Below are 23,518 nucleotides of genomic sequence, written 5' to 3'. Positions count from 1 at the left end.
CTCATGAAAAATCACCAGGCTGGACTCTCGATCTATGGATTCTCTGCCTATAGGCTTGTAAATCCACGTTGATTTCCAGGGCTGGTAATCTGCAGTTCTTCTGACTCTTTGAAAGTATCAGATCGTTGCTTGGAGACTCATTACTCATAGCTCAAGGGGCCACATTCAACCAAGAGGCATCTTTTCCTTACATTTTTCCAGTGTCTGGTCACAGACATTGTATAAACTCCGTTTCTTCTCTTCCTCCGGAATAACCAGACTTCAGTAACCAAGCTCAGACGAGGAGCTGCAGTTTCCCCAGCCCCCACCCTTGACTTTCCCTCTGCTGTTTTTTCCTCTCTTCCATGGGTTATTTTTTCCAACTTGGGAGACAAGGAGAATGTGTATCCCAGGTAAAGTGAGGAGGGGAGGGGAGGAGCCATGGCACAGACACATCAAAAGAGCCCTTTGTGCTCAGGGCACATTATTCCTGGAATCCAATCAAGTGCCCAAAACCCAACCAAGCTTTTCAGACAGCACAGAAACCAGTCATGCAGGCCTCTTGGGCCTGCTTTTTCAAAGCTTTATAGGGTACACTGAATTATTTGGTTGGGTCTTTTCAACCGTGTGACATTTGGGTTTTCAATGGCACGAATGGGGTTGATCATTAATTATTTGGACGCTTTAATTAAAAAAAAACCACAACTTCACTGTGGATTTATGAGGGTCTGCTGGGGGGCAAGGACAAGGAGGCCTTTAGTGATTCTCTCATTTGAATGAGAGTGAGGGTTGGGAAGTTCTAGAAAGGGAGACTACAGAATCATCTTCCAGGAAGGTCTTAAACCCAAGTGAGGGTTTATTTGAAGGAGGAGGGGCTCACAATGAAGAAAATGGAAAAGGACACATGAGAACGGAATTCTGGGACCTGCAAAATGCATTAGGAGGCAGGGCGTTTAACAGAAGTCAACGGTTTAGCAGGGAGCCATCGGGAGTTCCTGAATCAATACCTTTCACGTGAAAACTAGTAAATCCTATGGGTTGGGATGGGGGAAGGGCTGGCTTCTGGAACATTTGATTAACTGAACCAGAGAAGGTTTCCAGGGAGGGGAGTTTGTGAGTGGAATGTTGAATACCCAGAGGGACAGGATCGATGTTTTCCAGTTTCACAACAGCGAGGTAGTGAAAGTATAACATCCTCTCTCTTCGTTTCCTTGGTATGTTTTGCAACCTCACCCTTCTTCTCTAACACGGATGTGTGTCCTTCTTGAGTCACACACACTCTCTCGTTCCTGACATCCTGAAAAAGCTCACTCACTCCCAGAGAGTTCCGCTCCTGGGTGCCTGTCCTAGAAGGTTAATCTCAAAGACAAGCGATCTTGGGTAGGGTTGGGAAGCCTGGGAAAGGAAACAAGCTTCTCCAGAGACACCAGCAACTCCCATCCATTCAGGCTCTTACATCCAGGAGCCTCAGGAAAAAGAGACTCAGCACATTTAAAAAATACTGATGAAAAATGCTTATCCTTGACATCACAATGCACTGTCTTATCACATGCCAAAAGGAAACACAGTGATGCGTGTGCATATCTTAGCTGATCACTTAGCTGAGCACTTGGATTTTTTTAAAGCCCCTGACTCTAGTTGCAGAAATTCAACATGAAAAAAATGTCAGAAAAATCTTGGATGTCCCTGATGTCCTTCCTTCTAAGGTGCACACCATTGTCTTAGGACTTGTTCCTATGGTGCCAGTTGACTAGACATTATTTATCCCATTTTGTAAAGGAGGGAAACTGAGTCTGACGGAACTCAAGCAACATGTCAAAAGTCATAACGTATTAGTGGGCTGGAATTCTGGCCTCCTGGAAAAAGACATTTCTCACAAAAGACGTCAAATCTTATCCACGGGATTATAGAACTGGGCTCTCCAGATGGTGCTTCAGGAAGAAATCCAGAGCATTTACAAGTGGATTGTTTATTTTTCCTTAGAGCCACTTCCATGCAAAGGTTGGTCTGTATGCATCCATTTTGGAGAAAAGGAAAATAAAATTGATCCAAATTTTTGTAGCGAATCTATGTGAGATGTAGTGATGGTGGTGTTTACTTTGTCCAAAGTTAAGGGCTGAAGGAGTCATGAAAAACTGAATATAAACCTGGCTCCAGTTGATATTTGAAAATAAAGTAATGGAATTATTGACTAGGAGGCTTGATATGATGGATTCGCTCAAGAAGAAAGCAAAAGTAAGCTTTCCTGTATCCTCCCAGCCTCAGAAGATCAAGTTGGGAGGAAAGTGGCTGAGGGGAGGGGTTAAAGCGCAGGAGAGAGGGATGGATGGCAGCTGTCACCTCCGCAGGTGGGGAGGGGAGCCCATTGTCCTGGGAACTTGTGCACTCCCAGAGTGCGCTCTCTACCTCAAGCACTCAGAGAAGACGCAGAGACATCACAGTGGGTTTTAGCAGCTAAAAGTACGAAGATGTGACCTGGAAAACATGCTCTTTTACCTGTTTTCCTCACAGAGAGAGGCAGGAGCTTCACGTGAGTGTGGAGTTTGTGGGGTGCAGCGATTGAGAGAGGCTAAGTAACACGGGTGACCCTGCCCAGGCTCAAGACATCCACCGTTTTCATTTCCAAGTCTACGAGTAAAAGCCAGTCGCTCTCTTATATCTGCACCAAATTCAAGATGCCGCATTATGACAAAGCTTTATCATCTTGTTTGAACTCAGGCCTTTAGCTTTCAACACATTTCAGGCTGTCTGGTGATGAAAGAGAAGACATGCTCTGTAAGTGGCCTTTACTTGGGGACTCAGACCTGAAACAGGACCACCGCATGTGACATCCTTCTACCTGGAACACTCTTCCCCTCATCTCTACCTGAAAGGCTCGTGTTCCTCACTCCTGTCTCAGCTTAGTGTCAGAGCTCCTCAGAGACACCTGCCGGCACCTTCCGGTCTAAATTAGGTCTTCATGTGAGGTCTATTAAAACATCCTGTATTTTTTCTTCATAGCACTTAACACACAAAAAAATAGTCACGAACTGTGAAAAGCTATTTAATCCTTTCTTCCCCTGGATAGTAAGGTCCTTGAAGACAAGGACCACGTCAGTAATGCTCGCAACAGACTTCTACTACTGCCAAGCAATATTTGTTGAATGAATGAATGAATGAATGAATGGTCTTGCAAGAAACTGAAGGTTGAGTTTGGATTCTACCACTCTGCCTGGGTGGCCATGGCCTTTCTGAGGCTCGCTTTCTTTATCTGTTAAGTAATGCTGTTGGAATGGATGATTCTGAGGCCCCTTCTAGCAATGCAACTGTTATGAGCCTTTGTAACCCACCTGTGGCTGGGTCCTTCTTTGGCAACTTCCACAGCTCTTCAATTCACCCCCCAAATAATCGCAGCTCTCCAACACATTAATGACAAGCAGGTCTGTTGCTCTTGATTCCATACTTTACTTGGAGCAAACCACCACTCACAACTCTTAACACGTCACTGCCCAAATTCCCATCTGTCATTTCTTCCCAATTCCCTTTTTGACTCTCTATTGCTTCCTCTCCCCTCCTGGGCCTCTCTGCACTCTCTATAGTCTCCAAAATGTCTCTGTTTTATTTCACACTTGCTCAAATGCCCTTCTCTATTCAGTGCCTCAGGGCATGTGGTTCTTGCTCCTCAGACATCCAGCAAACTGGCTGCTCCTGCTCAGTCATCGCATTGTGGGGCTCTTTCCAATTCCACATTCAGTGACATTGTTTTGGTAGCTTAACCCACCATGGTGGGAGTACTTACATCATGGAAATGGGCAAATGCTATAAATCAGGGGTTTCATCTCTCAGAGAACCCACGGTTACACATTTACTGGCACACCACTGTCTAAGCTCCTCCAGCCAGGTCATTGCCTAGTTTAGGAAGTTGGTTGAACCCAAAGATCCTTCATCATTAGGCTTATAGTATACATAGTTTCTAACTTCTCATGGCTTAGGCAGAATAGCAGGAGCTGAGAAAGGCCCATATAAAATGGCAGCTGTATTTGTCAAGGTTCAGCCAGGAAAACAGAACCTATGCCAGGCAGGTCCAGAGAGGAGCATTGATATGAGAAACTGGCTACATATTAAAGTTGATGGAACTCAAAGGGCAAATGGGTGAGGCAAGTCCTAGGTTAGCAGGGCCCACTTCTACATCTAGGGCTGGAGTGACAGAGAGGAGGTGGTGCTACCAGAGTTTATGAATTAGAATTATAGAGGGAGTGGCTTCCCAGTGGAAGTGGAACCCCGGAAGAGACTAAGCAGCTGCTGGGATGTCTCCTAAAACACGGAGTGAGGGGAGCACCTGGGCTTTCTCCTTCCTCCAGTGTTCTGCCGAGGCCTCTCATTGGCAAAACTTAATGAGAAGCCAGTTGGAATGGGGGCACGGGAACTGTAGCTGTCAGGGCCCAGCTCCCTATGATGCAGAGCAGACAGAGCAGGGCTGGCAGTGACTCTGACAAGAGACAGGCAAGTCACCCTCCTAATAACTAATTGTATTCCTGAATGTTCACCCAACACCTTCAAGGCTATAGCCAGTCATATTGACTTCCTAGAGTCCCACAGTCAAGCCTCACTCTACGAACCAAATAATTCCCTTAAGTCTGGCTTTCCAATCCATTCTACAGTGAAGGGTGATTAAGCTACAAAAACTCATTGTGAGATGCTGACAATTCTGATATAGTTTCATGAAGTTGATCGCAAGAAGCAAGGCCCATCACATTTTGTAGAAAGATAGAAACTTTCTAATTTTTTACTGATGGAGCAGAAATGCAATGACTAGAGACATTCCTTCCTTTTCCTGTAGTCCCTTAATTTGATTTTATTATTTTCTAAGAATCCAGGCACCATATCAGATGCTGAAGTTATGAAGATGTTTTAGAACTGGCCTTCAAGAAGCTCTCAGTGTGGATGGGAAACAGATAATTACGAGCAGGGGCAGAGGGCACAGCAAGGCAGGATTCACAGACTAATCCTAAGGGAGTAAAAACTCTACTGTTTGCTCTGCCGTCACTTGGGCCAGCTGCAGGGGCAGATCGGGATGGCTGGGTTCTTCCTAGCAGCTTCAGTGGCCTCCTTGCACTTGGACACTTTGGGGGTTAATGCCTTGTTTAGTCATGTAAGACTCCTGTTCCCCTGAGGATGTCTCCACCTTGGCCTTTCAGTAACTACTCACTCTTCCCCACTTGCCTCTCTGCTCATCTTCCTGTAGGGGGTAGTTTTAGCATCTTGTCCCCTGTATTGCTGGGGACTGTAACTCTCGTGTCTGCTCAGCTCAGCAAATGTTAGGAGATCTCTCCCTACCTGGAGCGTGAGTCTCCGTTTTGGACCGAGAAGGGGCTGGTCCTGGTGATGGGTGGGAGACCCACGTCAATGCTGTGGTGTGTTCCCGCCAACACGCTCCCGGAAGTGTGGCTGCGTGTTGTGTCTGTCATTCCAGCTTGTCAGGGGATGCCAGAAAATTACCCAGTGCTTCCCACTCAACTCAGACCTCCAGTCCATGCCCTCCTGGAAAGTCAGACACAGAGAGCAAGAAATGAAGGGGGTAATTGTGAGACCGTGAAAATGAGTGACTGTGGGTAGCATGTGATCTGCAGGAGGCATGGCATTGAGAGTGGGACAGGGGGAGAGAGAGGGACTGTTTTTAGCTACCACGAGTGGCGGTGGCAAGTAGTGGGGAGAGGGGAGATATGTAAGAGAATTTCGAGGAAGTTCTGTCTGTGCTCTGGATTTTCTGGGGGAAAATGCTTGTGCTGTTTCTTTAAAGAAACTTAGGGAACAACCTGGGTAACTCAGTTTTATGATTTGGGGATGCTTTGACTTGTGGAGGTAGGATTCCAACAGACCCAGCTATGTTCAGTTACAGAGGGCCTGCATTTTAATAGGTTAGTCGAATTACCTGATGCTTGAATTATGAGCAACCATGTGCCCTTACGAAAATAGGATGCATGCGGTGATGGGCGGAACCCTAGATGCAGCCCGGGAGGATGTGTGTTGGCTGCTTCCTCCCCATGCGTGCCAAGCGAGGCACTCATCAGCTGCTCATCAGTTTCCTCATCTGCACAAGGTGACGATGATCATCCTGGCCAACTACCCAAGTCTGTTGTGAGCCTCGATCAAGCTCAGTCAAGTGGAAGCACTTTATAAATAGGATTGTTTTACAGCCACGCAAGGGAATATTATTTGAATGACATTTTTTGGTAGGGTTCGGGTGCCTTCCACAAAGAGAGGATCAACTTATTAATGCCACCCTAGTAGATGAAATGGTCCCGACTCACAACTTTTATTTTTCCTTTTACTAAATTAGAAACAAAAGTCTCAGGGCTTATAAGTGAAGATTGCTATAAGGTGCATCTAACTTAGAAATGCCTGTAAAAATTCCACTCGACTTGGTTTGAATTGTCTACAGTGTGGAGGAGGAATCCACGAATGTTTCTCCAGAAGGAAGTGTGTGACCCAGGCCTTGCAGGTTAGAACCTCGAAGGGCTGCAGGCTCTAGGAGGCACGGGGCCTTCCACAGAGCCCTAGGACGAGCGTTTCTCAGGTTTTCGAGCGCATATTCTACAGCCCAGTTGCCGCGCATTCGTGTGTATGTGTGTCTCTGTGTGCACTACTGCATTTATTAGAGGATGTGGTGGTGGCTGAGAGCAGGCAGGTAGGTTTCCAGTGCCAACAAACTGCCTGCTTTTCAGAAAGAGTAGAGTTTTCCTTGGCTCCACTGCCAGCTCCTTTATCTGTTTTCATTTTAAAGATGTGTTTCCAAAGCACCATTTCCTGAAATCTTTCGGCTGCAGCCAGGTATGAGATTCTCAATTGCCAGTCCAGGGAGCAGGTGAGCTGCCAGAGAGAAATTTATAATAGGGCGGGTCGCCCGAGGAGTGCCAGTTGAGGTCGCGCCAGGAAGTGGAGAGAGAGCCAGAAACAAGGACCCTCCATGGGAAAAGTTCTCCCCGCAGCTCTGCCTGGAAATCCGTGCCCAAGAATTTTCGTTTGAATAATCAGACTGAGTTCTTGTAGTTGAGCAGGGCACGGCGAGCTTCAAGTTGAACAGAGGAGGGCAAGTTGAAGGCAGCCCTTTCACGTGAACCCTTTTTGTTAACCTCCTTTATCGCATCTCCTGACATTTAGTCTCCACTGTCTTATCTTTACCCCTTCTTAGTGTACTTACTGCCACTTGGGTAAATACCCTGCCAGAACTTGAGCTCTGAGCTCCAGTAAAATTTATCTGTAAACTCTCTAGCGTCTAGCACAGTGCCTAGTACCCTGGTGGTGCTTAATAAATGGTGGTGGTGTAAATGACTAAATAATGCAAACCTGGAACGATTAACAAGGTTTCGATTAACGATTCATTCATTCCATGCATATTTATTGAGCACCTAATGTATGCCAGGCCCTGTTTCAGGCAGTGGGAAGAGACTGAGAACAAATTATACATGAAGAGGATAGGAATTACCCTGAAGATAACTTTTTTCCTACTTTTTATGTCCCTGATTGTTGAGAACTTCTTGGCTTGCACAGGTCCTGGTTTTGTAATTTCCATATTCCTGGCCACTTGGCCTCGTCCAAGGCCTATCCTAGACTTTGAGACTTATCTCGTTGGTCTTCAGTAAGGACTTTAAATAGCCCCACGCTAGTTAGTACGCCAAGTGTCTCTCTCAGCTCTCCTATCTGAACCAAACACTCAAAAACAGGATTTTTACCAATTCCCTAGCTATTAAACTGATAAGAATAGACACTACTGGGGCTGGCCCAGTGGCGTAGTGGTTAAGTTTGTGTGCTCTGCTTCGGCAGCACAGGGTTCACAGGTTTGGATCCTGGGTGCGGACCTACACACTGCTCATCAAGCCATGCTGTGGCAGTGTCCCACCTAGGAAATAGAGGAAGATTGGCATAGATGTTAGCTCAGGGCCAATATTCCTTGCCAAAAAAAAAAAACGAGAAAAAAAAACCAAGAATAGATACTTCACTTGATCTTAGCCAAAAGGCCGAGAAGCAATCCCAATTCCCTAGTTATCAAAGCTTAAATGCTTGCATTGTAGCCTAGTTCTGGAAACGAAGTCTCCATGTTTGTCTCTGAACCAGAGGAAACCTAGGTAAAAATGGAAAGCTGCCTTAAAGGACAGCAGACATTGTTGAAGGACCCTAGGCAGACATATGTGGAGACAGGAGGAGCCACAGTAAAGTGATGCTCTGCACAAGAGCACGGGGACTCTCACAGTTCCACAGTGGGATCCTCCGCTCCTCCTCAGTGCTGAAGTATCCTTCAGATTTCATCAGTGGAGCATCCCGAAGAGTATGGGCTTGGCACATGATGGCAGTTCATGCTTTCTTCGGTTTGCAAAAGTAGGAGGGACCGAAGGGTCCATGAAGTTCAAACTCTTCCAAGCCCAGAGAGGAGATGGAGATATACCCTGACCAAGATCATGGCTATCACGTGGCCTAGTGACATAGCAAAAGTAATGGGAAAAAAATAATCCTTTGTCTCTAATTCAAACAATACAAGGAATTCTCCATTGCCGTAAGAGGTACTGTCCCAGAGTGGACTTGAAACCACGCTGTATGAAGAACAGTGGAAGGCATGCCCAGTGGCTGGAAGAGGGGATGGAGGAAGACATGGGAGATGATGTCAGGCTCTAAAGAAGTGGTACAAGGAAGAGGGTTACATTTTTTTCCTGCATGGCCCCAAAGGACTGAGCTGGGGTTCTGTGGGTACAAGTTATAGGGAGGTAACTTCTTCAGTTCAAGGGGAGACCTTTTCAATAGAGCGGCCTGTCAACAAAGCACACTCAAAAGCAATGAGCTCTCTGCTCCTGCAAGTTCTCAAGGAGAGGCTGGATGGAAATTTGGTGAGTTGTAGAGGTGATTTCGATCTCGAATGGCAGAGAGAGCACCGCACTGCTCTGACCTCTTGGAATTTGAGGTGAACCCTGGCTCCTGCATGTCTGTCTCTGACAATGGTTCTGGTAATTAGGCATCAGGAGAGCTGTTCGTTTTATCATCCTCAAAATGTCAGAGGAGCTCCACTGCTCCTTTCTAACTTCTGTCTGCCAGGGTCTGAATTTTCTAAGTGTAATCCAATGGATGGCAAGGAGACTCAACCTCGCCCACCGACAGGTCCGTGATGGCAGCTCCTGGAGGCTGCACTGAGAGGCAATTTGAGACAGCAGGAGAAGCTACGATCGTTAAGCCAAGTCTTCCAGGGCTGCCAGCCTGCTGGATACATACTTGCCATCCCTGATCATCTCAGTTCTTTTTCTCCCTGGTATCCTAAACAGAAACCTTTTTGCTCTAACCCCTCCTCTCGCTGTAATTCCTGACGATTTTTTTTTTTCTCCTTCTTTCTCTCCTAATGGTTCTGGACTATGGTTCCCTCCCTCTTCTATTAAATCATCTTTTCTGGGATCATGTTATTCATAGAAATGGTGCATTGAGGCTTAAGGGGTGCGCTGAAGTCCTCCGGGAAGTCTGCTCTTCTCTTTGCCCTTCCTTTCTTCTGTCAGCTGGACTGATGCTGAAATCCCAGGGAGCTTTGTTAAAATGCAAAGACCACCCCACCTGCAACCAGGAGGCAGTCACCCAAATAATAGCTAGACTCTGATTGTTTAGTGCAGATTCTTTTTTCCAATTATTTCCCTCTGAGAGGATGGGAGCCTGGGTGGGGAAACCAAGAAGAAAGAGGGAGGAGTCAGGGTTTTACCAGAGGGCAGAGAAGGAAGCTGTGAGCACTGGGAGTCTGCAGAGCTGTAGACCACCCTATTTGGAAGGGGTCTTGGAGGTCTAGTCTTACTTCCTCTTTGTGCAGATGGGGAAACGAAGAACCCCAGAGGTGAACAGATTTGACCAAAGTCATGGGTGAGAGAAGCACACTCCCATCTTTGCCTAGTTTACCTTTAAGAGTCCTTGAAGGTTTCAAGGGTGGAAGTGAGGTTCCTCAAGTTGGACAGTTTGGATAGAGAGTGGTCACTGCTGTTTTACAGAAAGAAGAGAGTATCATAGGCCTACACCTCAACCACTGAAGCTCTGTCAAGCCTAATCAGTGCCCCTTCTCTGGTTCATATATTTTGGACAAAATGAATAGCAATGTCCTTTTTCATAGAAAGTGTAGGAAATACAAAAGGATGCTCTTGGGTTTCTATCTCTGGATGGCAGATCTTATATTACACATCTTCCCTTATCTTCAAGATTTTTGCCTATGGAATTCCTAGCACAAGGTAGGTACTCCTCAAATGCTTTCAAAGTAGGGTGAAAATGCACCTTCCCCACTTGTGAGGTATGTGGGGTAGGGAAAGATAAAGAGAGAGAGAGACAGAGAGGGAGAGAGAGATCCAGAAGACATTGCCTACTGTTCTATGGATTTACTACACATCTCATCATAGGACTTCCCAGACAAATGATAAATGGTGGGACAATTTACTCCCCATGCCAAGGGCTCACTGGAAGAATAGTGAGGTGTCCTTGCCTGTCTGGGGCTCAAGTTGTCCTGAATAACCATGTTACCACTGGCAACACAGAGGCTCAAAATGGGCTTGTAATCCCTCACTCCTTTGGGAGAGATTGTCAATGTATTTTTTTCAACACTTTCAAAATCGCAATTGTTTATAGTAACTGGAGATGGGAGAACCTGGCTGAAGCGGGAAGGCTGAGTTTTACCTAACCTCTAATTTAGTTCTTCTCTTAAGTTTGTCCAAGTTCCTAAGACGCCTTTCCCCTGTAAGTTAAACCATTGTTTGTCAAGGGAAATATAAATTAAGAGCTCTGTTTTCTGAGTTAAATGGAAACTTGGGCTAAGGAAGCAAATTCTTGCTCTGTTCCTCAGATCTCCAATATAATATAGGAACTGGAGTCAGTGTGGGACTTAGACACAATGAAGTCTAGAGGAATCCAAAACTCAAGGAATGTGAAAGTTATGCAGAGCCAGAAACCCAGCCTAAGTTTGACTCATCAGAGTTCTTAATAATCAGGTCGGAAATTCCATGGCATTATTGAAAGGAGCAAACTCTTTCCCGTTAGACAAAGTGGATTCTGAAGCCATCCATATTCTCTAATTGGGCTCCCGGATGGATGAGCCACTGCCATGCTCAGACCAAGAACAGTGACGCCATGGTCATCCCCATGTTTATTGTAGGAGGGCAGCTAAACTTCTACTGCTACATGAGCTGCCCAATTAGGGATCTCTGGATTGTATGATTTGGAAGACACACAATTAAGGGAATAACTCTGGCCAAAATTGAGTTTGTAAAAATGGGTGTAGAGCCAATGAGAAGTAATACAAACCTCCTTCAGTTTCTCCTTGCAGGGCTGTAAATCAAGACTGCAGGATTTGAGCCTTTACTGAGAAAGACAAAGCCACTCACAAGGCACTGAATGCCATCTTTTAGCACCTCCTCAATCTGACAACCAAGCCACCAAGTCAGTATTTCCCCTGGTTACCTTCATAGACCTCAGAAAATATTAAGGATAGAAGACGAGCAAAGCTAATACAAAGTATTAACAGGCTGAGAAAACATGCCTCGTTTAGTTAAATGGTGAAGAGCCACCACAATAAGTAGACAGATAATTCAAGTAAGTCCCCCTAGATGGTATTTCTCAAGAGTGGTCAGTGGACAATCACCATTAAAAAAAACCCATTGAGGATTAAAATGAAGATTCTAGAACTCTACTCCCAAATCCACTGAATTAAAGTTTCTGGGGATGGATCCAGGAATCTTTGTTTTAAACAAAACAGCATCGTAGACTGAATGGATCAAGTTTGCACATATGTGTAGCATGGTTGATTTTTAAACATGGTAGATGCTGTTGTGATTAACGAATACAACTTATTTTCAGAGAAGTGCTGAATTTATGTAGCTTTGGGTTCCGATATATTCTCCTAATCCAGACATTATTCCTAAGATAGTGGTGTATGACATTTCTCGGCTTTAAGAAATGATGTTTGCACTTAGGAAGAGTTGGGAGCCATGCTGTAGAACAAATAAACGTTCGAGGTGCAAGTTACTGGTAACAGAATCTTGATGGATTCAGGTCGACACAGTTCTGGAGGCCTCCCCTGTGCTGAGTACCCAGCTTCCCAAGATCCTCCGGTGAGTGACAGGGCCTGGGCTCCTGCGCGGGTCTTAAGACTTCACATTCAGCCTCTTCTTACTTAGAATGACCTTCTAGAAGAAATGAGAGCGATAATGTTCTGACGTTATGGGGAGGAGGGGTGCCAGGAAGGGGTGAAGGGAAAGGACTCTAGAAGGAGGAGCCTTGAGCTGGAGACGTTGAGATTCCAAGTGCCTCAGAGTTTTATAAAGGCTCGCTCTGCCCAGAGTTGTAAAACACGTGTCACCTGGCTGCACCTTTGGCCTGTTGTCCTGCACGTTATGGTGGAGTCTTGGGTTGTGCTGAAACCAGGGGGTGGGAGGACGCCTGAGGCTGGCAGGGGTGGTTCACCTGAGTGATCCGGCCTGGAGGATTATGACTCGGGGATGAGGTGGAACTTGGCACCCCGTGGCTCTGTGAGGCACTATGACTCGTGCCTTTCCCTCTCCGTGTGCCAAGTTGCGAGATTGGCTCCATCGCTCTGGGGCAGGAAAACTAGTGACTCCTGAGTGTCACAGCACACCACGCCCTCCTCCCGCTGCTCTCCGTGTTGACCACCCAGCCTGCGCGCACTACCTCTTACTCCTGGGACAATGATGTGGCCTGACCTCTGGAGCGGAGGACTGGGAAATCCTTGTGGGCAGGCCTCCTGGGGTTACTTCAGGACACGGCTCTGTAGTGCTGTCCTCGGGGTTTGCACGAGAAAGTCAGGGATCCTTCCAACTCCATTTCTCCTCCAGTTTCTTGAACACATGGATGTGTCCTAACTCAGCAGGAGCAATTTCAGAGAAACAAAGCATTTATATCACTCAAATTAATTATCTATTTTTTTCTAAGAGTGAAAAATGATTTTCTACAGTCTTTCTCTCAATGGTAGGAGTATTGAAAGTTCACCACCTCTTTTTTGTATATTTATAAACATAGCAGAAGAGGTTCAAGATATTAACTGACTTTTCTCCTCCAATAGTTTACTCCACCCACCCCCAGCATATTTGTGTGTATGTGAGTGCATGCATGTGCACACACACACACACATGTGCACACACTTTTTGACCTAGTGGAGTGTTCTCAGGGCAAGGTAAGGCTAAGGGAGTGCCAGGGAATAGAAACAAAAGCTGTCTGTGGCTTTAGTCTTTAAGACCCACAACCTTAGGGAAATGCAGCGGGCTCAAAGCATAGTAAAAGCTGCCAGGGAGAACCGTCGCTAGAACACAGCCCCGTGGGCAGAAGGGGAGAAGAAAACAGATGGGAAAGCGATGGGACTGTACCTTTGGTGAGTACAGGCAACAGAGGCCCTGCTTCCTGGACAGAATCTCAGGTAGGAGATGTCTGTGATGTGGGTCTCAGCAGACGGTGACTTACCGGTATTTCCACGCCTTGGCACAGCACAGAGGCAGCAGAATGGGACCTCTGCCTGCAAATGCAGACAAGGAAGTCCCTGGGCCTGAACGGGGGTGGCAGGGACAAGGGACAGCTGAGCAGCAAGCAGCTTGGGTTGATGGCCATTGGTGGCTAGTGCTCAAAGGACGTCTCAGCAGATGCTCATGTGGATGGATGGTCTGAGGTCCAGATGGGCCTTGATCCTCTGTGAGCCCCAAAACTGAGTCTCTGCCTTGGGGAAGGTGAAGGATTCTTGAAAAGATTGAGTGCGAGCACATCAGAATAGCACCTCAAACTATAAATTTAGTTGTAAATCCCCCAAAAGGGTATATTTTCTGCATGCTCTGGTGGTGGCCTGCAAGCTGGCACACGCTGCGTGGGAAAGGCTACTGACACTTGCAGACCTGGTGGCCACTCAGCCAGCCCATTTGCCTTTATTAAACACCTAGGATGCAAAATGGAGCCCCTTCTAGACTTAGAGGCGGATCCTTAGTCACTTGGAGCCTTAAATCCCTTCCTACTGCAGCAGCCTTCAGAGGAATGGCTGAGGAAAGGTTATGTTAATGCTCTCCTAGTCATGATATTTTCTCTTGAATCTACATGATTTGGGAAAATGTGAGTCAGGACAGACGCGAAAGACAGACAGAAATACAACATCTGAATGTTTCTAGGTTCACTCATTCTGGAGTAAAATACTCAGACCCACAAATGAACATTAACTTTAATCCTTTTGTCTTTCATTTGATTGCTCAGATATATTCCCTCTAAGAAGCAATTTCAAAGGTAGGGAGGGGTAATCAATCGATGCTGTTACAGGGTGAGCGTCCTCCCCAGAAGTCTAGGAAATGTCTTGCAGATTTCAAGGGCTTCTTAACCTTTTCTGACATTTAAAAGCAAATAGAGACTCTGCCAGATAAAAGAGGGCTGAAAACAAGTCAAGTTGATGTCCAACTGGAAGGATCCTGGTTCCTCCAAATTCCTTCCCTTTTAGACACTCTCCATTATAAAACGGTACCATAGAACACTGATGTTTCTCTCTTAAAACACACATGCGCGCGTGCACACACACACACACACACACACACTAAAATTGCTTGTCATGGCTAAAGTGAGCCCAGGACAAACTGTCAACAGAGCATGGTCCAGATCATATTTTATCCCTTTCTCTATCATTAAGGTTTTAAGGGTGGGATTCAAAACTGGGAGGGTTAGAGCTGAGCTGTTGAGAAATTTACAGCTGAGCACGGACTCTCGCTCTCACTGACTCTCTCTCCCTCTCCCCTCCCTCCCCTTTCTCTTTAACAAGTTAGCAGCATGTGGCTTGCCCTTGTTCCAGCAGCGATTATTAAAATAAAAAACACCTTTGGCCATAAACACAAGTGAAAATTGAAACACGCTCATGAAAGTTTATTATTTTTCACTTCAATAACTTCACCCTACGTGGAAGACTTTATTTGCCTCGGGGGGGTCTTTGGGTTAGGTAATGAGGAAGCAGGGGGCGGTGGGGGTTAGGGGACCCCAAGTCATCAGGTTGGGAGGCAGCTGGGGGTGGTGTGCACCTTGGCCTTGGGCCCGCAGTGCTGCTCGAGTGTGTAGGCTTCCACACGCCGGAGCCCACTTCCTCTCTCTCTCTCTCCCCTTGGGGCTGCCCTGCCTTTAGGGTCAAGTTCAGGGAGCTGAGCACTGAGCTGGTTTGAAGCCAGTCTGCTCTTCTGCTGGCTTGCTGGCCCTGCATTCAAGTCATATGGCTGATTCTATAGCCTTCATGGAGCTTTGTTTTAATTTAAGGCACTTTTAGCCCCTGTGTGGAATCTTCTGCACTCCTGAACTCAAAAGGGATGTGGGAAGGAGTGGGAGGGCAGATATTGAGGGGGCGATGAGGAGACGTGGGGTGATGGTGGGCTACAATTAGAGTCGTCAAATTGCGGTAATTAACTTCTGAGAAGAGAGGGTTGACTATATTACCGATAATGCTCTTTATTTCTAGAGAAAGAGGAAAAGGACTCAAAATACAGGAGGTGGACCTTGGCTTATGTGAGATTAAATGATAGTTATTTTAGGTTTCTTTGTCACTTGCTACCAAACCTGGTCCTAAAATATAGTCACCCATTCCGGGGTTTAGGCTGTCTCTCTCAGAGAGTAAACACAAGGTTTGAGGCTAGGCCTTCTAGGACCAGTGTGAAAATTCTGCTCCATAACATTCTTGGAGACCAAGGCTCCGCAGAGCTCATCATTCCACCACCCCTGGAATGTGGCTCTTGTCATCATGGCCCAAGATGGTGCCATCTATATTTATGGCAGCAGGTGGAGAAAGGGATGATAACAAAGGGGCAAGGGGACACGCCATCTGTCTCCTAAGAGAGGTTTCAAGGGGCCGCCATGTGCCACTTGTGTTTATATCCCACGGGCAAGAAGTTAGCCCCTTGGCCACACTTACTGCAAAGGAGGCTGGAAAATTAATCTTATTAATGAGTAGCAATATGCTCAGCTGAGAATCTTATTATTAAGGAAGAAAGAGGGAAAAGATAGTGGAGAGCAATGAACACCCCCTGCCACAGCAGTTGATAGAAGCCCAGGCCCTGCCTGTCTTATTGGCCTGTATTGCTGTAGTCATCGTATTCCTTCCATTGCTTCCTGAATCTATGTCCTCACAGCGAATTGATGTTCACCATTTCCTCATTCATTGTACCTCATGACTTTTTGTCTTTGGTGCTCCTTCCTGCTTTCACATGGATTCTTGCTCTTTGTCCCATCAAAATCTTCCTTGAGTCAACTTTGTATGAAACCTGTCAGCCTCATACCGTAGACTCAGAGCTTAGTCAGAACAAATAATATGGAGAGAAAGATATCAAGCCTATTGACCCCTTTTGTAGCTTTACCATATTTCCTTTTTAGGTTCTTGGCATAGGAGTATGTGCCATTTTACATGGCTTACCTTGCCCTCATCAAAATGGTATAAACCCAGCTAGCTTCTCAAAGCCTTTCTGGGAATGGGTTGGGACGAGAGTCTCCCTTGGATTCTGTCTGGCTCAGGGAGCGCCGTTTTGTTTCCCTGGGGTGCTCCATGGTTGTAGCCCCTCATCCTGAGCAGCATGATTCACATCCCATCAAATCTCTCTTCTGCTGACTCGCTCTCTCCCGGCTGTCTCTCTCCAGCTCCACGTGACATGTTTCTGGCTGCCTCCCTTTCCAGGATAATTAAATCCAGTAGGCCTTCCAGTTGACCTCATGAGTGTGAGTTAAGCCCATTTCTGAAATATGAAATGATCCCAAATGCTCATGATACAGCTTTCCCGGGAGGCTGTGGGGGCGGATCATAAGCTAAGAGCTTCCTGCTGGAGATGCTGAAGGGAAGGCAGATGCAGCCTCCCTGGAGATGAGCGGTGCCTTCCATGGGCTGAGCTCTGGGCTCCAGTGGTAATGATGATTCTCGATGTTCCCCAAGAGCCTTCTATCACCTCCCTGTCCTACTTCTCTTTCTACTTGAGGGTACTTGCTCTTGTTTTTGAGCAAGTGAGGAAAACCAAGATAACGTCACGTTCTATTGGATTAATGCTTTGTGCTGAACTTTCCATTTTGATCAGAGGCAACAGGGTTGCATTAACTGACCTATATGTGCTCAAAGGCATTGCTTGCATGCCTAGGTCATAGGCTGGGTTTATTCTATCCAAGAGTCCAGGCTCCCTGGGTCACAAGAGTGTAATGAAAGAGAGTATCAGTAACTCAAGACAAATCAGCCCCACTGTGGAAATAGAGTTCAAAGACTCTGATCTTATGGGATATTTAGTGCATAGAGTATGTCAGAGACAAGGGCTGGGTTGAGTAGACAATACCCACTTCTCGACTCTTTACACTTCTGTAGAGGAGAAGAGACTTCCACTCCATCCCCTAGGAGGGAACAGAATTGGAGGAACACTCCTGGCTCCCCTCTCCATAGCCGTCACTTACTGCCTGCCCCCGTTTCTGACAAGCAAGGAGGAACGACTCGTCTGATTGGTGAGATCATGTCCAAGGTCACAGCTTTTGGTGGCCCTTCTCTCATGGTGACTAACTCTGAATTTGCTCTGCTTTCTCTACTTTTCCCAACATAGAGCCTTGTATCTGGAATATGGCGGGTGGGGAGGGTGATAGAAAGGGAGTTTCCTATAGAACTTTCTGAACCAAAGAAGGGTTGAGTCACGTCCTCTGACACAGTAAAACCAGAGCCCTTCTATCTGGGGGCAGGGGAACAAAGCTAATGCATACTTTGATCCTCATCTGAGTCCTGTTTTCAATTTTGTAGGAAGCTGGGGGTGGGGGGAGAAGGCCTGACAATAATTGGCTGTATGGCTGGCCTGCAGGCCCACTCCTACAAGGCCTTCCTGGCATGCGGTTCCTGTTGAGTGTTTCTCCTTCATTCCAGGATAATTCTGCCATCCTCTGTTGTATTTATGAGAAAGTAGGGAAAGCAGTAAGGGGAGGAGTGGAGGTCAAGAGAGGAGACTGACAGTGGGAAAGGCTGGTGTGACAAAAAGGTGAAGTGCTAAAACGCACATGAGAAGCATGTTGAGGAAGCTGGCTCTTCCTGCCTTCTGCCAGTCCTGGGCTTGAATTCCAGTCGTACCTCCTGCTAGCTGTGTGGCATCGCACAACTTCCCTGACCTCTCTCTGCCTCAATTCTCCAAGCTGTAAAGTGGGTAAATTACAGTGCCTACCCCACAGGGTGGTTTTGAGAATTAAATGTTATTACATAGTGCCAAACACGTAGTAAGTGTTGGGTAAGTATTAGTTGTTACTGCCACCACCATCATAATCATCATCACCATCATCACGAATGTGGCTGGTAGGCTTAGGCCTGACTTAGGTGGTAGACAGGATTCAGGCCTTACTCGTGTTTTGAAGGAAATTGCAGTATAGTGTCATTTCTGGACTGAGAAGCGACGTGCTTGAGTTCTAGTCTCAGCTGTGTGTGGCCTTTGGCAGTGACTTCCCTCTCTGAGTCTCAGTTTATGTAGCTATGAATAAAGAGGTTGGTGTTCAGTGGCTCCCAAATGCTCGTCTGGAGACTGGGACTGGGCTGGCCATGTGGAGCTTACCTGGCCCTGCCACCCTTAGACATTCCCGTTAGGGCCATCTGGGGTGGCTTGGGAGCCTGGATGTTTTCCCAGTTATGCTGTGCTCTCCATGTGCCACCTTTATATCTGGGATACAGCTATCCCTTGGGCATCATGGCCCAGGTCATCTTTGAGGCCTATGCTCTAAATGCTCGAGTTGTGTTCCAGGTGTGTTTGGAGGGATGGAAGGGGGGAAAGTTTGAAAAACCAGTGATGGGGTAGAAGTTAGTTGGCAGAAATTTAGTGAAGGATTATCCTTTACCATTTTGCTCATTCAAAAACTGAGAGTTTCAGTCCAAATGCATAACATACCCCAACTCTGCAGTTCGCCAGAGCTCGTCTGACCCATTCTCCTCTGTTCTGAGACACAGCGCCAGGAGCCGTTGTCCCTGCCAACACCAGGTCCCTGGGGAAGAGGAGCTGCCCTAGATGAGCAGGAGGAATCCTCTTCCCGAAGCCACTTCCCAATATCTCCATTTCCCTCGGGCCAAATGCTCACTTGATTGACCAGGATCTTTGGCGACGAAGAGCAGAAATGGGAATCCATCTTGTCCCTCTAACATGGGGTGAGGCCTTTCTCAAACCATCCTATCTGTGAGTCTCTTTTCTTGGCAAACAAGATGGCTTTGCTGTAATCCCACGGTGTTTCTCCCCTTAATCCAAAGAATGAAACAGAAAAACAAAAACAAAACAAAACAAAATGGTTCCTTCCACCATATAAACTGGAACCGCTTTCATCCACTGAATGACATGGTTTCTTGCTTCTTCCCTTCACCATGGGGACAGGGTGGAGCCCACATTCCCTCAAGGAACCCGAGGTCACGACATTCATGGTGAACAGACTGCAGCCTCTAGAATGCATTTCCAATTAACACACACAAAGCGTTTCCTACTGTCTCTTAAATTATGGTTCTATATTTATCGCTGCCAGCACGCCCCTCCCTCCCTTCCCAGCTCGCCCCCACTCATGATCCCCACTCTCCCTTTAATCATTTGCAGAAGTGTTTCCATTCTTCTTTTTTCCATTTTTGGAACCAGTTTTGTTATAAGAAGAATGTAATTGTTGCTAACATTTTGATTTCCCTGTTCAGTGAGATTTACATGACACTGAGGTTTTGTGATATAATTCCTCATTTGCTTCCAAGTTTTCTGTCAGGCATTTAATCTGTACAGAATTTCATTATCATCTGATTTACTGTGGCCTCAACGTAAGGAAAGACTTTTCAAGTGTCAACTTTTTTTCTCTTTCCCTTCCTCTCCTTTCTCTCTCTCTGTATCGTCCTTCTACACACACACATACACACACACGTGTGCGTGGGCACAGGAACTCTTCCTCTCTCTTTCCTCCCTCTCTTCTTTTACTCTCTATCTCCCCCCTTCTACCTCTTCCTCTCTGTCTCTCTGTTTCTCTCTCTTTCTCATGTCTTCCCTCCATCTCCTCCCATTTTCGAGTTTCAGTGTTCGCATCTGATGGATTGCCATGTTGGCTTTGTCCTCCATTCTGATTCATTCCTCTAAGAGCCCTTCTGAGCACAGTGCCCATAGGGGCTGCTCTCTGGGAGCCGAGAGAGTCTCTCCTGTTAAGGAAGTTACATTGATGATCTACACAATGGCCTCAAAAGTCCTGTTGAATCCCGAGATTGATTCCTAGGGGCCTGACCCTGAGTCCATGGGAAGATTAAGATGGGCCTCAGCTTCCTAGAGTCAGAGTCAGGGAAACCTAGAGGACGTGTTTTTTGTTTTTTGTTTTTTTTTTTGCACAATAATTACATAATGAGAAACCCATGGGGTGTGTGTGTGTGTGTGTGTGTGTGGAGAGAGAGGGAGAGGGTAGAATTCAGATCAGTCTGCAGGACTCTTTCTTTCCCTGCTTCTTGTCCTCATCTACACGTCAGACCCTCAGAAGACAAATGCCCACAAAGGGGGAGTCTCAGTGGGTTTTCACAGAGGTAGAGAATTCAGCAACTCAACCCCAATCAAAGGTTACTTTTCGTCACCCATGTTTAGTTTCAAGGCCTTTCTCTTTTCAGGTTTCCCTAATGCTCATTCCCCAGCTTGTCAGTGACTTTCCCTCTCATTCTAACCCACCTGACCTTGTACTCTAGACTCTTCTCTCCTTCTTTCCTCCTTTTAGACAGTTTCTATCTTTTGATTTTGTCTCTATCACCCCCTTGTCAAAATTTATCTGTTCTGTGTGGCTTAATCATCCTGTATCCTGAGTCGTCTTTTTTCGGTGGTGTGACTGTGGGACTAAGAAGTTAGTCACATTTTAATAAAGGCAGACAGAAGGCACTTTGCCTTAACCCTGCAGGAACACAGTGTATGGTGGGAAAAATAGGCACTTAGAAAGCTCATCCCCAAGTATCAATAGTCAGAGAGCACTAGGTCCCCTTAAGTCACACATTGCCTGAAAAATTCAGAGGGCACCTTGTCTTGTTAAGCCAGGGAGACAAAAATCATTCTTGTGTCCATAAATCTCCAATGAGTAGCCAGAGAAGGTGAGACCCACCCAGAACCTCCCAGCTGATTACTAAAAAACCATTTTGCCACAGTTCTTTCTCTTTTGCCTTCTTAAGACCTTAAGATTCTTACCACCTCCTTGTTTGTGAGAAGTGGGTGGGTGCCTCCTCTGTTCCTCCCTCAGTGAAACTCTCAGTAGCTGCTTGCTGTATTTTGATGGCCTTCATTGAATTCCCATTCTTTGTTTTTGACTCTCAGATGCCTGTGTCATCAGCTACATTGTCTGGAGTTGAGATGGTTGATTCAGGAATTCTAGAAGCCAGAAAATTAGAAATGATAGCCATCCATTGTGGGGTTTCTCTTGACCCAAGGAAGCCCCTACATTTCCACCTTGACTCAGGTCTGCCTGGTAACTAGTTGGGTTGAATTCCCCAAATCAGCTCAATTAGTTTGAGAAAAACCCAAATTTGGTCAATTGAAAATTGTCCTAAGGTGGTGGTTTTATAATGTGTCTGAAAATTATCAAAAGTTGGAGCCCACCTCCTGTCCCCTTGAAGATGGGCCAGGCTTTGTGACTGTGGTGACAAATAGAATATGACTTATGTTATGCTGTGTGACTTTGAGGCCTGGATGATACAAAGCAATTTGGCCTGTGCCTGAGTCTCTCTCAGGACGTTCACCCTAGAAACCCAGACGCCAAACTCTGAGTAAGCATGTGAAAAGGACACACGTAGGGTTCTTGCTCTAGCCCCATCTGATGTCCCAGCTGACAGCCAGCATCAACAGTTAGACGTGTGGGTGAGCAAGTCTTCGGATGATCCCAACCTGCCAGCTGCCCCAGCTGAGGCCCAGTGGAGCAGAGATGAGCTGTCCTCACTCAGACCTGTCCACATTTCCGATTCGTGAGCAAAGCAAGTGTCGTTGTTATTTTAAGCCACTACATTTTGGGGAGTTGTGTCACACATCAGTAACTGGGACACCTATCCCTTTTGTCTCATCCATCCCAACAGGCATAAGTCCCTTCATATTTTCTGAAATCCTGGACTCTGTCCTACGGCCTTCCTTCCTGAGCACTCCTGTGCTAAAATGGCACACTTGCACAAGTCCATCCCACAGAGTACATCCTGGTGTGGAAGTGAGGTTACCTGTTCCCACTGGTAATTAGCTTTGCAATAACACCGGTAGCACTGGGAATCCTTAAATGTGAAATGAGGAGGTGGAACTAGATAATCCCTAAGGCTTCTTCCAGTTCAGTTTGTATCTGCTTCCCCACGGATGTGCTCTGGCATCAAGGGTGAGCTTGCTTTATAGAAGTTCAGCTGCAGATGACTGATGATGGCTTAGCATCACATGACCTCTCTTTGTAAAACTCACTGACTATTTAATAGCTCCCGTGGAGTGCCTTCCTCCAGTGGAATGAGGGATGTGGGTGCTCCGACACTGCAGCAGGCTCAGGGAATGGCTGCTCTCTACTGGATGTACTCAATTAATTGCTGCCAGGTATTTGATAGTCAGCTTATTCGCTGGTTCCCCTCTTCCTTAGATGTGGCCTGCGATAATTGAATCGAAGTGTTCCCTCTCTAGCCATGGAAGGCAGATGCTCCTGACACCTCTGGGCCAGGAATGACCTGGAGGGAGGATCATGTGCCTTGGTTCAGTGTGGATCTCTGAGATGGCCCAGAATTCTGGACCTCTTCCTCCTACCATTCAAACTGGGGGCCTGAGTAATGTTTCTCCCCTTCCTGTAGAAGCAGGATGGAACTTGTTATCAAATCAGGAAACCCCATGAGAAGAATCCACGTCCAGAGAGCAATTGCTCCTTAGTCATTTTTTCCTGAGAAACAATGAACTGGCTCCAAGAGAGACGGAGCAGGCCAAAGTATGTTGTGAAACCAAAAGCAAAAGGAGAATGAAAAAGAGGCTGGAAAAATAATAAAAAGGATTGGAACTCTCATAAAAGCCCAAAGCAACAGTGGTAATTCTGAAAAGTGTAGGATTTGATTACATGGCCTCATAAAGGGTTTAGTCCTGAGCATGAACCACTAACCACACCCTCTCCCCCTTACCTCGGTTTGCCCGGGCAGAAGGTTATCCACGGGTGCTGACTGGGCACTTCTGGGCCCGCCTTGAATCTGGGGTCTTTTCCTCATAGTAATGATGCTGAAGGCTACGATTGGTCTGAATTTACTAGCCCTCAAATGCCAGATTCTTAGTCTAGGTCCAGAGGCACCCCTTACTGAGCAGGAGGATCTCCAGGTTTTTCTTACGATGGATGCTCTTGCCAACCCCAGGTGCACCTTGTCTCCTCTGTGGGCCTTTTCTGATGCTTCAACCTACAGAAGTATCTGAAATCTTCAAGTTCTTCCAATACTTCATTCTTCTCTGCGTGTCTGTTACCCGTAGGTCATTTTTTAATCATATGGATTTAAATAGGAATAATAAAGAATAAATAAATAATAGGAAGAATAAATGCATGTCCATGGTTTAAAAAAGTGTACAAAAGGATATATGTG

The 23,518-nt window shown here is 46.4% G+C and overlaps 1 long non-coding RNA gene and 1 pseudogene across 12 annotated transcripts in view; one reads left to right on the top strand and one right to left on the bottom strand.

The window, feature by feature from the left end:
• LOC102149067 (uncharacterized) overlaps positions 1-23,518 on the top strand; it is a 314,317-nt gene that overhangs the window by 112,054 nt on the left and 178,745 nt on the right. Inside the window, exon 2 of one of the 12 annotated variants that reach the window (XR_011439483.1) lies at positions 17,315-17,448. The exons of the other annotated variants lie outside the window; for them this stretch is intronic. This is a non-coding gene — a long non-coding RNA (uncharacterized lncRNA). The remainder of the gene's footprint in view (positions 1-17,314; positions 17,449-23,518) is intronic. 12 annotated transcript variants of the gene reach the window in all.
• On the bottom strand, positions 7,844-7,988 carry LOC111774086 (U2 spliceosomal RNA; annotated as a pseudogene).

Source organism: Equus caballus, chromosome 6 (assembly GCF_041296265.1).
Source record: "Equus caballus isolate H_3958 breed thoroughbred chromosome 6, TB-T2T, whole genome shotgun sequence".
NCBI lineage: Eukaryota > Metazoa > Chordata > Mammalia > Perissodactyla > Equidae > Equus > Equus caballus.
This window is presented reverse-complemented; position numbering and strand designations above follow the sequence as displayed.